Source organism: Salmo salar, unplaced genomic scaffold (assembly GCF_905237065.1).
Source record: "Salmo salar unplaced genomic scaffold, Ssal_v3.1, whole genome shotgun sequence".
NCBI classification, from domain to species: Eukaryota; Metazoa; Chordata; class Actinopteri; order Salmoniformes; family Salmonidae; genus Salmo; species Salmo salar.
In genome coordinates this window covers 154,557-169,996 of record NW_025548758.1, presented here as the reverse complement: position 1 = coordinate 169,996, position 15,440 = coordinate 154,557, and the positions used below count along the sequence as shown (strand labels likewise).

The following is a 15,440-nucleotide window of genomic DNA, read 5'->3' as shown; positions in this document are numbered from 1 at the left end:
ATAGGGGTTAGTAGGGAGTGGACAATTGAGACATGGATTGTGTATGTGTGCCATTCAGAGGGTGAATGGGTAAGACAAAAGATTTAAGTGCCTTTGAACAGGGTATGGTAGTATGTGCCAGGTGCATCGCTATGTGTCAAGAACTGCAACGCTGCTGGGTTTTTCACGCTCTACAGTTTCCTGTGTGTATCAAGAATGGTCCACCACCCAAAGGACATCCAGCCAACTTGACAACTGTGGGAAGCATTGGCATCAATGTGGGGGAGGGGTGCAACTCAATATTATAAGGTGTTCCTAATGTTTTGTATGGTCAGTGTAAAGCTGGCTCTTCTCTAGGCTACTCTATTCAAGACCGGCACTTATATGATGATACATTGTATGATGAATAACATTGTGACTGCTACCAGTTAGCTAGTCATGGCTGTAGCTGAGTTACCTTGGTGTCTCTCCTCTTCCTCCGTCTGCTCGCTCCCTTCTCATACGTTACTACCCGGCCCATCGGCAGCAGGCTGGCACTCTATTGCTGCTATCACCCTCGTGCAGTAGAGCTCAGGTTAAAAACCTATGTATTTTGAATAACCGGATATCTGACAAAGATTCATGATGCTATTCGAGTAGTGAAATTATTTCAGACCCCCCCACTCCTATTTTTTACAGATTTCCCCAAGACTTGACCAGGAAGTTAATCTCTGTCGGTTTATGGTTGGTCCAGTTAGGCCAAGTTTTCTGTCCTGAATCCTCTAGCTACGTTTGGTTCCTCGACAACCTAACATTTTGCTTGTGGATCTGGGTTCTGTTAAAGTTTAAAGGTCCAATGCAGCTGTTTTTCTCAATATTAAATCATTTGTGGGTAACAATTAAGTACCTTGCTGTGATTGTTTTCAATTAAAATGGTCAAACAGAAAAAAAATAGCTTGTTCGCTAAGAGTAATTTCTCAAGCAAGATTGTAGCGCCGGCTGTCTGGGAGTGGTCTGAGTGGGGAGGGGAAACTCAGAACTAGCTCTTATTGGCAGAGGGTTTTTTATTGGTCTATTAACAAACCCTAACCCACCAAAACAGGTTGAAATTCCAGGCAGTCTTCAAACAGCTCTTACACTAAAAGGGCATTATGATTTTCACAGTATTATTTCAACCTCCATAGTGTGAATATAAAACACAGTAAAATCATGTTTCTCACTGCACTGTGTCTTTAAGGTCCGTTCCGTCTTTTACTGTCGTTCCAGTTTCTGGTTCTGTTTTGGGCTCAGTCAGGAGCTGATGGGTGTGAACTCTGGGCCCAGAAATAGACTTCTAGAACCTGTGGTGCTCGCTCTGACTCTCTCATTCTCTCCTTTCTTCATCTCGCTCTCACCTGCCTCTGTGGAAGACAAGAGGTGCTAACGAGCACCACCTGCCACAGCCCTTCCCCTAAGAACATGTGAATTCCCCCCCCCGTCATCACACTCCTATTGTAACTCAACATATTTCCTTCTCTCTTCCTCCTTCTCCTCTCCCACTCTTCTCTTTCCTGTATCTCCTCAACCTCCCTCTCCTATCCCTATCCTCCCTCTCTCTCTCCTTCTCTTCGTCTCCTCCCCTCTCTCATGCTGTTCATCTCTAAGTGTGGAGGTGATTAGCATCCTGTCGCCCTGCTGCTTCTCTGTACAGCATCACTGTAATGTGTGTTTGTGGGTTAGCTGTCTGTCTGTGTCTCTGTGTGTGTGAATATAACAGAGTATGGAATGTGGTTTAAAAACGGTTTATTCTGTGTGTGCCAGGTTAACTCTGTCCTTCCTCATTGTGTGGTGCTAGGTGATTTAACCCTGTCCTCTCTACTCAGTGTGGGGCTAGGTGGTTGAACCCTGTCCTCTCTACTCAGTGTGGGGCTAGGTGGTTGAACCCTGTCCTCTCTACTCAGTGTGGGGCTAGGTGGTTGAACCCTGTCCTCTCTACTCAGTGTGGGGCTAGGTGGTTGAACCCTGTCCTCTCTACTCAGTGTGGGGCTAGGTGGTTGAACCCTGTCCTGTCCTCTCTACTCAGTGTGAATGGAGCAGTGTGAGAGTGCAGCCTCTCTCCTGGCCTCCGTGCGGGAGCAGGAGCGTCAGTTTGAGCGTCTGACTCGCGCTCTGGAGGAGGAGAGGAGGTGCGGAGGCACCCTCCCACGCCCTCCCCCAATCTACAGGTAACGCCTCGCCCCCATGGGATCACCCCCATAGTCATCATGGTATCACCCATCACCCCCATAGTCATCATGTTATCACCCCCATAGCCATCATGGGATCACCCATTCCATCATTTCGTCCTCCCTTGTTTCATCACCGTTCAACCGTCCTTGTAACTATCCATGCCGTCACCTCCATAGCTGCTGGTAGGGTTGCAACATTCCGATATCTTCCAGGAGGGAATAAGCAGGAAATTGGAGGATTTCCGGAAAACCAGTGGAATTTTTCATGAAATTCGCAGAATTTTGCAATCCTAGCCCCCACGGTGTCACCCATCGCCTCACACCAACCGGCTTACCGTCGTCCCGTCTCGTTCCATCATTGGTCAACCCTTCCTGTAGCTATCATTGATCTGCCCCATCATGACAGTCCACTTCCATCCCTCATGCTGTCAGCCTGGCCTCTGTCCCAGGCCATGGTGGAAACAGCCTTGTCTAACTCCCCCCAGGTCATCTCTGTGGATGTGCATGCCATGTGAAGGTAGCCTGGTGCCACATCTGGTTGTTTTTGCAGTTACGCATTGCAGCAGACTTGTGGTACAATTGTTTTTCTGGCCGTTTGGTGTTGACATGTGAAATTCTCATATAGGCTAGAGAGAAATGTCATATTATAAACCTGGCTAGAAGACATTCCTAAGGCTCATATGTGATAAAACATACCTTATTTTCAGTGTTAATGATCCCAGTCCATGGCTGATCCTGTGTTCTGGTCAGTTCAGGAAGGTTTCAGAATATTACATATCGTTCAGATATTAGAATGGCAGTATTTAGTTTGAGAATGTTAGCTAAATGCTAACGTGTGAAAATGAACATAAACCAATTGCAAAGAGGCAAATCCAGCTCAACATTATACAAGCACTGCTAGTAGCTACTGAATGTCATTTTTGGTGCTTTTCTGAAGGAAGGGCAGCATGTGTACACTGAGCAGAAGGGAGAACAGAGGAGGAAAAATACACTTATAGTATACCGCTTGGTTGGGTTTTGTCCAATCCCTGGTCTAGGTTACTGTTTACCATGTCCACTTCCTGCTTAGTGTCTGACTGTGTCAGGCTTCCCTATCTGGACGTAGTGACCGCATAGCTTTAGATTACTTGTGAACGCACGCGCACACACACTGTCTGGTAAGCAAACACACTGAGGTGTGTCATTTTACAACCCTCAGGCATTTTATAAACACACTACACGTAAAACACGTAGTCTCCTCTCCTCTCTCAGGGTTGGTCTGGTCGGTCAGTGTTGTATCTCTGGAGAACGGACGGGGTTGGTCTGGTCGGTAAGTGTTGTATCTCTGGAGAACGGACGGGGTTGGTCTGGTCGGTCAGTGTTGTATCTCTGGAGAACGGACGGGGTTGGAATGTGCCTGGTCTTCACCCTGTTTACATAGCTGACAGGCACACACACACACACTGAGAACCCCACTGAGACACACACACACACACACACACACACACACACACACACACACACACACACACACACACACACACACACACTGAGAACCCCACTGAGACAGACACACACACACACACACTGAGAACCCCACTGAGACAGACACACACACACACAGCCAACTGACAAGCCACTGACAGGTTCTCACACGCCCTGCTCTCTCTGAGGCTCTTTCTGTGTTGCTGGCAGCCCTGTTGCTCAGAACCGCTCTCTCATCCTCCTCCATGACTCACCCATTCTGTCCATCCATTCATGGTTTTTTCATTCGCTTCATCAAGTGTTGAATTGTTTGTCTACTCTGTACTTAGTGTATTTCTGCTTAAATGTCTGGGGTTGACTGAATGGTATAGTGGTGTTGCCTGTGTGTGTGAAAGGAGCCTGGGGCTGTGATGTCATGACATTCTCTCTGTCCTGCGTTAACCTGCTCCTCTGAATGTTTGGAATAACTCTGCTCCTCCTTGGCCACTGGCCCTGCGGTTGACACACACACACACACACACACACACACTGCCCACTTGTGTAAACAACTCCTGTCTTCCCCTCCGCTCTACAGAATGGGCGTGTTTGTGATGCGGACATAGAGAGGCTCACACTGAACGAGGGATACGTCAACGGGACACATGTAAGCTGTCTGTCTGTCTGTCTGTCTGTCTGTCTGTCTGTCTGTCTGTCTGTCTGTCTGTCTGTCTGTCTGTCTGTCTGTCTGTCTGTCTGTCTGTCTGTCTGTCTGTCTGTCTGTCTGTCTGTCTGTCTGTCTGTCTGTCTGTCTGTCTGTCTGTCTGTAACAGTGTCTGTCTCCGTTCTTCAGTACAGGATGGAGCCTGGTCAAGTCGTCCAGGAGACGGTTACCGTGGAGGAGGACCCTCACGAGGTGCCCCCCGTCATCTCCGTGGAAACCAGCGAAGATGGCACCACGCGCCGCACAGAAACTACGGTACTACCTTTACTTACAGACACACACAGTTGACACTTGAGGATTGTGAATGACATTAGCTAATTGACTGATCTTTTCTGCCTCCACACCCCTTACTTTCTCTCACTTCTCTTTTTCTCCCCTCCTTTTCCTCTCCAACCTCTCTACCTCTCCCCTGACTCATGTCACCTCCTCCATGTCTGACACTAACCTCTCTCCCCTGACTCATGTCACCTCCTCCATGTCTGACCCTAACCTCTCTCCCCTGACTCATGTCACCTCCTCCATGTCTGACCCTAACCTCTCTCCCCTGACTCATGTCACCTCCTCTACGTCTGACACTAACCTCTCTCCCCTGACTCATGTCACCTCCTCCATGTCTGACCCTAACCTCTCTCCCCTGACTCATGTCACCTCCTCCATGTCTGACACTAACCTCTCTCCCCTGACTCATGTCACCTCCTCCATGTCTGACACTAACCTCTCTCCCCTGACTCATGTCATCTCCTCCACGTCTGACACTAACCTCTCTCCCCTGACTCATGTCACCTCCTCCACGTCTGACCCTAACCTCTCTCCCCTGACTCATGTCACCTCCTCCACGTCTGACACTAACCTCTCTCCCCTGACTCATGTCACCTCCTCCATGTCTGACCCTAACCTCTCTCCCCTGACTCATGTCACCTCCTCCATGTCTGACACTAACCTCTCTCCCCTGACTCATGTCATCTCCACGTCTGACACTAACCTCCCTCCCCTGACTCATGTCACCTCCTCCATGTCTGACACTAACCTCTCTCCCCTGACTCATGTCATCTCCACGTCTGACACTAACCTCTCTCCCCTGACTCATGTCATCTCCTCCACGTCTGACACTAACCTCTCTCCCCTGACTCATGTCACCTCCTCCATGTCTGACCCTAACCTCTCTCCCCTGACTCATGTCATCTCCTCCATGTCTGACACTAACCTCTCTCCCCTGACTCGTGCTGTCATCTCCCTCTCCCCAGGTAAAGAAGGTAGTGAAGACTACCATGACTCGTACAGTCATCCCCTCTGTGTCTGACAACCTCTCCCTGGATGGAGGGGGGTCTATGACAGGTGTAGGGGGTTACACCACCCCCATGGAGCGGGTCTACAGACAGCCAGGTCCTCCCATGGACTATCCCACCAACACTGTGCCCCGAAACTACCACTACGGACCCCCGGGGGGGTACGAGGACTACCGCCAGGGCTCTCCCTCCATAGGGGAGACCTACGCCAGCCTGAGCAGGGGAGCACGCATGGACGACCGCTACAGGTAGGACAGATGGATCTGTTGTCTCTTTATCCATAGACGTAGAGTTGGGAGACAACGGGTATATTCTCTCCTTTCTCCCCCCTCAACTCTCCCCCCTCTTCTCCTCTCTACTTCTCCCCTCCTCTCCTCCAGGCCAGCTGATGTGTACCGGACCCTGGACTCAGGATACAGAGCCATCAGCAGGAACCAGCTGGACCCATACGCAGCACAGCCACAGGTGGGTCATATGGCGTGTGTGTTAAATATAGTGGGTCGTATGGGCAGTGCGTTGGAGCTGTCAGGACTGCAGAGTGTATTAACGTTGATGATGTTGTATTGTCAGGTGGGTCGTATGAGCAGTGTGTAGTTGCTGTCAGGACTGCAGAGTGTATTAACGTGATGATGTTGTATTGTCAGGTGGGTAGTATGAGCAGTGTGTAGTTGCTGTCAGGACTGCAGAGTGTATTAACGTGATGATATTGTATTGGTCAGGTGGGTCGTATGGGCAGTGTGTTGCTGTCAGGACTGCAGAGTGTATTAACGTGATGATATTGTATTGGTCAGGTGGGTCGTATGGGCAGTGTGTTGCTGTCAGGACTGCAGAGTGTATTAACGTGATGATATTGTATTGGTCAGGTGGGTCGTATGGGCAGTGTGTTGCTGTCAGGACTGCAGAGTGTATTAACGTGATGATATTGTATTGTCAGGTGGGTCGTATGGGCAGTGTGTTGCTGTCAGGACTGCAGAGTGTATTAACGTGATGATATTGTATTGGTCAGGTGGGTCGTATGGGCAGTGTGTTGCTGTCAGGACTGCAGAGTGTATTAACGTGATGATATTGTATTGGTCAGGTGGGTCGTATGGGCAGTGTGTTGCTGTCAGGACTGCAGAGTGTATTAACGTGATGATATTGTATTGTCAGGTGGGTCGTATGGGCAGTGTGTTGCTGTCAGGACTGCAGAGTGTATTAACGTGATGATATTGTATTGTCAGGTGGGTCGTATGGGCAGTGTGTTGCTGTCAGGACTGCAGAGTGTATTAACGTGATGATATTGTATTGTCAGGTGGGTCGTATGGGCAGTGCGTTGGAGCTGTCTGGGATGCAGAGGTTTGTCCCGGAGCCGTACGGTCTGGAGGATGACCAGAGGAGTGTGGGATATGACGAGGCAGACTACGGCATGGGACCGGCCATCCACTACGGAACAGTACCACGCAACCAACAAGCCTTCAACCACGGACCGCCCCGCAGGACAGGGTACATGCCCCAGTGTGTGTGGAGGGAGTGTGTGAGGGGGACATTTCTGTTGGTATATTTGTGCAGTAATGTCTGGTCTCCTTCTCTGTATCTCTGATTGTTTATTCAGTCAGTGTAGTGTCCACTCCCTACTAACCCCTACCAGTGTAGTGTCCACTCCCTACTAACCCCTACCAGTGTAGTGTCCACTCCCTACTAACCCCTACCAGTGTAGTGTCCACTCCCTACTAACCCCTACCAGTGTAGTGTCCACTCCCTACTAACCCCTACCAGTGTAGTGTCCACTCCCTACTAACCCCTACCAGTGTAGTGTCCACTCCCTACTAACCCCTACCAGTGTAGTGTCCACTCCCTACTAACCCCTACCAGTGTAGTGTCCACTCCCTACTAACCCCTACCAGTGTAGTGTCCACTCCCTACTAACCCCTACCAGTGTAGTGTCCACTCCCTACTAACCCCTACCAGTGTAGTGTCCACTCCATCACAGGAGTAGTGTTCACTCCATACTAACCCTTTACCTGTTCTCTCCCCTCCCAGGAGCTATGAAGGGACTCTGGATGGAGACATGAGTGGAGCAGGGGACATGTACTACTGGGGAGGTGCACCCCTGGCCCAGGGAGAGAGGGGTAGCATGGCCTCATTGGACAGGTGAGACTCCTTGGTGGTGTATTGTAGATATATCAGGGGTATTCACATCCAAGCCTGCAGGTCCAGACCAGGGCTTAAAATGAACACTCACCATCTGCCAAACGCGGGTACATTTTGTCATTGGTGGGTCAGATGTCTGTTTCACCAGCCATGTTGGTGGGTGGCCAGGGCTCCACAGTGCCAGCATTTCACTCACATTTGTGAATAAAAATAGTCAAGTGTGATTAAATGGTGCAGTAGCTATTTTCAAAGTATTTCTGCAGTTTTTGTCTCATAGCTGGTAAATTAATCCCACAAAGTCAAAGAACTAGGAATCCTATAGCCTATCCCACCTCGCACTGTGTCTGGAGCTGAGTGAAAGATTCATTTTTAGAAGCTTTGTGCACAGGCATAAAAGTTGGTCTAATTTACTTGAAGATGAAGTCTACTGAAGTAAGACTTTGTCTTTGTGTTTCCTGGCTATTTATATTTGTTTTGTTCACAAGTTAGGTTGTTTTTCAATGTTTGAGTTTCAACTGCTAGGGAAGAGAAGACAACTCTGCTGCTTGTCTCACAAGATAAACATGACTCGAGTCACGTTACCATGGTAACCTCCCGTCCTTAAAGGGGCAGGGGATCATTTTTGTTAAGTTTCAGGTCACAAAAATGTAATTAAATTAAACAATATACCACATTACTTCTTAACAGTAATACATTTATTGTTTTAGAAACATTACAAAGCATGCTCATCTGTTTTTTTGTTTTGTTAGTGTAATTTTAGGGAAGGAAATATTTTGGATTATAAAAAAACAGAGTGGCTGGTAGAGCTTTAAATCTACCTGCCACAGTGGCTGGTGGACAAAAAAGTGAATTTTAGGACTGGTCCGGACCACTGCTGTTTTTCTGTTCTACCTGATAATGAATTGTACCCACCTGGGGTCCCAGGTCTAAGTCAGTCCCTAATTAGAGGGGAAGAATGATATTCAACAGTGGTACTGAATTCAAGGTCCAGATTTGGAATTTGCCTGCATGTCGCTTTGGATGAAAGTGTTGTATATATTCTCTTACCTGATTGGCCAGCACCCTGAGGAAAGGCCCTGCCACTTCCTGGAGACAGCCTGAGCTGCCAGAGGTCATCGCCATGCTCAACTACAGACTGGACCCCGTCAAGAGCAACGCTGCTGCATACCTGCAGCACCTCACCTTTAAGAACGACAAGGTAATATATACACCTGCAGCACCTCACCTTTAAGAACGACAAGGTAATGGGCACGTTCTTCTGACCAGGTGTTGCTGATGCCTGACAGATCTTACAACGACTGTATTTTTGATGTATTGGTTAACCACATAATATGTTATAGCAATCTGTCAGTCGATGACGTGGCACATAACCATTGGTTGATGCAAGCGACGTCTGATATATATATATATATATATATATGAGGTCGCATTCCCCTGCTCAGACGTCGCTTGCATCAACCAATGGTTATGTGCCACGTCATCGACTGACAGATTGCTATATATATATATATATATATAAACTTTATTATTATTTTTTAGAACTTTTATTTAACTAGGCAAGTCAGAACAAATTCTTATTTTCAATGATGGACTAGTAACCGAAAGGTTAACTGCCTTGTTCAGAGGCAGAACGGCAGATTTGTTTTTACCTTGTCACCTTGGGGATTCGATCTTGCAACCTTTCGGTTACTAGTCCAGCGCTCTAACCGCTAGGCTACCTGACGCCCCTTTTAAGAACTACAAGGTAATATGTGACTTGCTCTATGATAATCAGTCACATTGACCCCAAAACCATTTGGAGTTTTAGACAGTGCTGGAAAGAAGAGAATGGTAGCTTTGTAATGAGGCCAACATGATCTCTCTACTCCAAATATCCAACGAGTTACATGTCATTACATGTTGAGTCCCCACACCATGTTTTTTGAGAGAAACTAGGTCAAAGTTTGTAGTTACTTTTTTAAGACCTTTATTCAAATAATGAATACGGAAACGCATAACATGAAATCCAGTAACTCTACAGACAGTGTCTGTCTGCATCGGTGTTGCATACACATGAATACGTGGCCACATTTGTACACATACACACATTGCACATTGGCTGCATTCACTTATGTTCACACGTGTACATACATGACAGAGAAACACTTGGAAAGACTAAAGGTCACAACCATATGTGCAAAGACTACATGTGGTGTGCACGTGTTTGAACATGTACACGTGCACATCCCATGTAGTCCCTGCACATATTATGGTTGTGACCCGTAGTCTTTCCAAATCAGATTCCATTCGGAGAGGCTTGGGAGGATAAATAATGAATCAGTTGCCATGTTAAATAATATCTCTTATAGTTTCATGTCACAGAGAATGTGTATAGGCTATATTCAAACACATTTTCTCCATGTGACACGTCCCTGGGGACAGCACATGCAGATGTGCCCAAACGACCCTCTCACAAACCAAGGACCTGACACCCATGACAGTCACACAGAGTAAACAACATCTGAAAAGAGCTAAACCAGAGAAGGGGATGGGGGGGTGAGAGGTAATACGGGTCAGAGTAATCTAAGCAGCAACTAAAAGGAGAAACTTTAAAGACAATATGACCGCACGTCACCAAAGTATGGACTGACCGTCTCTCTGGGTCTGATTCATGCGGGCTTTGGTTAGCCTTTGCTGCTGGTCCACTGGTTTGAGCTGTTGAACGTTCCATACAAATATAAGTATCAAGATTTAGGAAAGCACTCTCCATGATCACGCATCAAAGTTTTGCACTTGGGCCACACAGAAGGTCTGAAATGTCGGTATCACTCGGATGTCTGGCCTCAAATCCAGGGCTCCATCCTGGGAGCGGCATCGCGTGGACATCTGCCAAATTGTTGATGTAGTGGATGACTCACTGAATGTCATCGTAGGACGACACCTCTTCTTCCTTGGAGTCACACCTTCTAGAACGTTAGCACTGCAGTCAGCTTGTCTGCAGAAATTCTGAAACCAGAAAGTAAATTATTTAAAAGTCCTGAACAGTCATTCTGAAAAGCATTTTTTTCTCTCCTGGCTAAATACCAGGAAGTTTGAGAAGACAGGCTGAGTGGGCGTGGAGCTTATATTCATGAGCTGGCCTTGACTGACAGCTCTTTGAAAAGCCTTTGTCGAGCAACTTGGATGCAGTGTTGCAGTAAAATCACCTCAAGCAAATGTGGTGAAACACAAAGAACCTCAAACAATATTGCATCAATTATATATTTATATACATCTCCCGTTTAGAATGTATTTTGTGATGTGGTTCACAGCAGCACTGACAGATGTTTTGAAAGAGACCCCCCCTTTGTTCCATGCTGACTGAAGACCCAGCTAGCCAGTAACTAGCGAACACCAGACACGGATGAAAGGGGAAACATATAAGTAGCTTTGCCATAGATGAATAGGGTAAACTCTAATTATATTTGCTGAAAACCTACAGTCACATTTTGGCACCAGTAGAGGATCTATCTAGCTATATAAACCATGCTCTTCTGCAAACACACCTTCTCCCATGTTGGTTACAAGCTCCTTTTTGAGCTGACTGTTTCCTTGCAGATCTTGACAATGAGCACTAGATGTTTTTCATCAGAAAAGACGAATAGCAATAAATAATAATTGAAGTCAGTCATCGTCATAATCTACTCTAGTCAATACATGTTCAACTAATATCAACACACTTTCTATAACACACACAACCTGCACTCATTGAAATGCATGCGTGAACACACACACTTTTACTAGTATTGTAAATGGATCATGTTTGATATTAAGATATTTGATAACTATAGACGGCCATGTCATGTATTTTTGTAACCTGTCTTGGACAAATATAAGCACACACATTTTTGTATTATTTCTCTTTTCCCCTGTCTACATTGTTGGGAAGGGCCGTAAGCATGTCACTTAGTCTACACCTGCTGTTTACCTGTAACGTGTACGCTAATAATCAGGAAGCAGGTACAGGGAGTGAATTTAATAAATAAACAAACATGGAACAAAACAAGAAACAGGAGTAGTGTACAGACATGGAACATATAAACAGAAACAATAAGGCCCGGGGGAAGAACCAAAGGGAGTGACAGATGGGGGAGGTAATCAGAAAGGTGAGGGAGTCCAGGTGAGTCTCATGAAGCGCAGGTGCGCGTAACGATGGTGGCTGGTGTGCGTAATGATGACTACACTGGTGACAACGAGCGCCAGAGAGGAGGAGCGCGAGTAGACGTGACATTATCCCAATCATGTGACTAATAAACATTTATTTTATTTGACACGGAAATACATTCCCACTTCTCTTTCATGGTCAGTCAGTCACTCACTTAACTACAAACACTACTAGCTACATGGCAATCTAGGTTGGATGGGCAGAACATCCCCCACTTCACTCACTCACTCGTGCGCACACACACACACACACACACACACACTTGGCTTTAATACACACAAGGTAATATATACACCTATAGCACCTCACCTTTAAGAACAACAAGGTCATATCTTTATCTATACACACTTACTTTATATACACAAACAGAACCTGCAGCACCTCACCTTCACACCGACAGCTTTAAAGCCCCTTGCATATCTGTCTCAATTACCTGGTACCCCGTTTATATAGCCATGTTATCATTACTCATTATGTGTTTATATACTTTTGTTATTAAGTGTTGTTACTTTTCTATCATTCTTTCTATTTTCTCTCTGTCTGCATTGTTGGGAAGGGCCCGTAAGTAAGCATTTCACTGTTAGTCTACACTTGTTGTTTACGAAGCGTGTGATGAATAAAATTAGATTTGATTACCCACACACCCTTTATCTAGTTATAAACACAGCCATGCTGCAGGCTACCTAGCTACTGTCTTTCATGTCAGAATGAGAGCAACACACAACCACTAACACCTTCTCCCTCCTTCCCTCTCCCCTCTCCCCCTTCCATCTCCTCTCTCCCTCGTTCCCTCTCCTCTCGCCCTCTCTCCCCTCCAGGTGAAGACAGATGTCCGTCGTATGAAAGGTATCCCATCCCTGGTGTCCATGTTAGACAACCCTAAGAAGGAGGTCCACCACGCCGCCTGCGGAGCGCTCAAAAACATCTCTTATGGACGAGACCCTGACAATAAGATCGCCATCAAGAACTGTGATGGAGTACCGGCCCTGGTCCGACTGCTGAGGAAGACCAGAGACCAGGACCTGACCGATACTATCACAGGTAATACTACTGCGGTTACTACTAGTGTACTGCTGCGGTTACTACTAGTGTACTGCTGCGGTTACTACTAGTGTACTGCTGCGGTTACTACTGGTGTACTGCTGCGGTTACTACTGGTGTACTGCTGCGGTTACTACTGGTGTACTGCTGCGGTTACTACTGGTGTACTGCTGCGGTTACTACTGGTGTACTGCTGCGGTTACTACTGGTGTACTGCTGCGGTTACTACTGGTGTACTGCTGCGGTTACTACCGGTGTACTGCTGCGGTTACTACCGGTGTACTGCTGCGGTTACTACCGGTGTACTGCTGCGGTTATTACCGGTGTACTGCTGCGGTTACTACCGGTGTACTGCTGCGGTTACTACCGGTGTACTGCTGCGGTTACTACCGGCGTACTGCTGCGGTTACTACCGGCGTACTGCTGCGGTTACTACCGGCGTACTGCTGCGGTTACTACCGGCGTACTGCTGCGGTTACTACCGGCGTACTGCTGCGGTTACTACCGGCGTACTGCTGCGGTTACTACCGGCGTACTGCTGCGGTAAGTGGGAGATGGTAGTGTGCGGTGGTGATGATGATCCGTCACACTCTTTCTCAGGCACGCTGTGGAACTTGTCATCTCACGACTCAGTGAAGATGGAGATCGTTGACCACGCCCTGCACGCCCTCTCAGACGAGGTGATGGTGGCTCACTCGGGCTGGGAGAGAGCGAACGAGGCAGGAGGAGAGGAGAACCTCAAACCACGACACCTGGAGTGGGAGACGTCCCTCACCAACACCGCTGGCTGCCTGAGGTACGGAGAGGGGGAGGGAGAGAGGGATGGATTGTACAGTGAGAGGAAAAAGAGGAGGGTGATATGGCCATAAAATCTTATCACAATATGTTTCTCATTTTTTACGGTATTTTAAAGTTTCTGAATAATAAAAGTTGTAAATATGTTTTATGCTTCAACATCGACTGTAGAATTGCAACAAATTAATTCTTAATGATTTTATGGGTCTTTTTCCATACTGATGGTTTTATACTCAACCAAGCTAGGACCAAACTGACTGTGATGTCGTCCAGTTTGTCAAACTTTTCATTTATCTTAGCACTGTATGAAAATATCATGATAGAAGATATTGTAAAAATACATACCAGTATTGAAGATGTATCGGCCTGCCATAAAACAGTAATGTATAGTCCATGAGTGACTGGTGTGTTGTGTGTTGGTCTTGCAGTGCTGTGTGTGTATGTGCATGTCTGTACAGGTGTGCCTGAGGAATTCCCAGAAGGTAGGGCAGAGTGGGAATGTGCTGTGTTCTCCAGTGGGTGTGTCTGTCTCTGTTAAAGGCAGGCTACAACACAATGACTGGCCCAGTAACCTGATCTACGATCTCACTGTCCCCTTACTATACTGGAGTTTAACAACCACAGGCTGCGTCCTAAATGGCCCCCTATCCCCTATATGGGCATCCCTAACATTAGTGCACCACATAGAGAAAAGGGTGCTTTTTGGGACGTGGCCACACCCTTTCACTCTTTCAGTCTCTGAAAGCAACACACTGACATAGGACCACTCAGTGTTTTATTACTAATGGTTGTGTGCTGGAATCCTTATGTGGCCACTGATTGTAGCCACTCTCATTCCTCTCTCTCTCTCTCTCTCTCTCTCTGCCCATTTTATTCTGTCCCCCTCTGTTTCTGTATTGCTTGTTTTTTTGCTTTCTCACACCCCTTCTCTCCCTCCCCTCCCCCCCCTCTCTCCCGCTCTCTCTAAAACAGGAACGTGAGCTCAGAGCGCAGTGAGGCCAGGAGGAAGCTGAGAGAGTGCACAGGATTGGTCGACTCGCTCATGTACATTGTCCAATCACAGATCAACCTGAAAGACGTGGACAACAAGGTGTGCACGCACACACTGCTGTTTTTCTTGTGATCCTGAACTTTGATTGTGTGTCCGCATGTATTTTAATCCAGTTCTCCTTTTCCTTCGTCTGATCTCTCTCTCGCCCCCTCTCTCTCCCCCCCTCTCTCTCCCCCCTCTCTCTCCCCCTCTCTCTCGCCCCCTCTCTCTCGCCCCCTCTCTCTCGCCCCCTCTCTCTCGCCCCTCTCTCTCGCCCCCTCTCTCTCTCGCCCCTCTCTCTCGCCCCCTCTCTCTCTCGCCCCCTCTCTCTCTCGCCCCTCTCTCTCTCGCCCCCTCTCTCTCTCGCCCCTCTCTCTCTCGCCCCCTCTCTCTCTCGCCCCTCTCTCTCTCGCCCCCTCTCTCTCTCGCCCCTCTCTCTCTCGCCCCCTCTCTCTCTCGCCCCCTCTCTCTCTCGCCCCCTCTCTCTCTCGCCCCTCTCTCTCTCGCCCCTCTCTCTCTCGCCCCCTCTCTCTCGCCCCTCTCTCTCGCCCCCTCTCCCTCGCCCCCTCTCCCTCTCGCCCCCTCTCTCTCGCCCCCTCTCTCTCGCCCCCTCTCTCTCGCCCCCTCTCTCTCGCCCCCTCTCTCT

At 47.8% G+C, this 15,440-nt stretch overlaps 1 pseudogene across 1 annotated transcript in view; it reads left to right on the top strand.

Annotated features, from left to right (window-relative positions):
• Positions 1-15,440, top strand: part of LOC123733266 (catenin delta-1-like) — a 40,944-nt pseudogene that overhangs the window by 11,376 nt on the left and 14,128 nt on the right. The window contains exons 2-12 of the transcript XR_006763706.1: positions 2,021-2,155; positions 4,196-4,272; positions 4,459-4,584; positions 5,574-5,863; positions 5,996-6,080; positions 6,907-7,097; positions 7,635-7,745; positions 8,805-8,943; positions 12,747-12,969; positions 13,570-13,765; positions 14,737-14,854. The product of XR_006763706.1 is annotated as a catenin delta-1-like (transcript). The remainder of the gene's footprint in view (positions 1-2,020; positions 2,156-4,195; positions 4,273-4,458; positions 4,585-5,573; positions 5,864-5,995; positions 6,081-6,906; positions 7,098-7,634; positions 7,746-8,804; positions 8,944-12,746; positions 12,970-13,569; positions 13,766-14,736; positions 14,855-15,440) is intronic.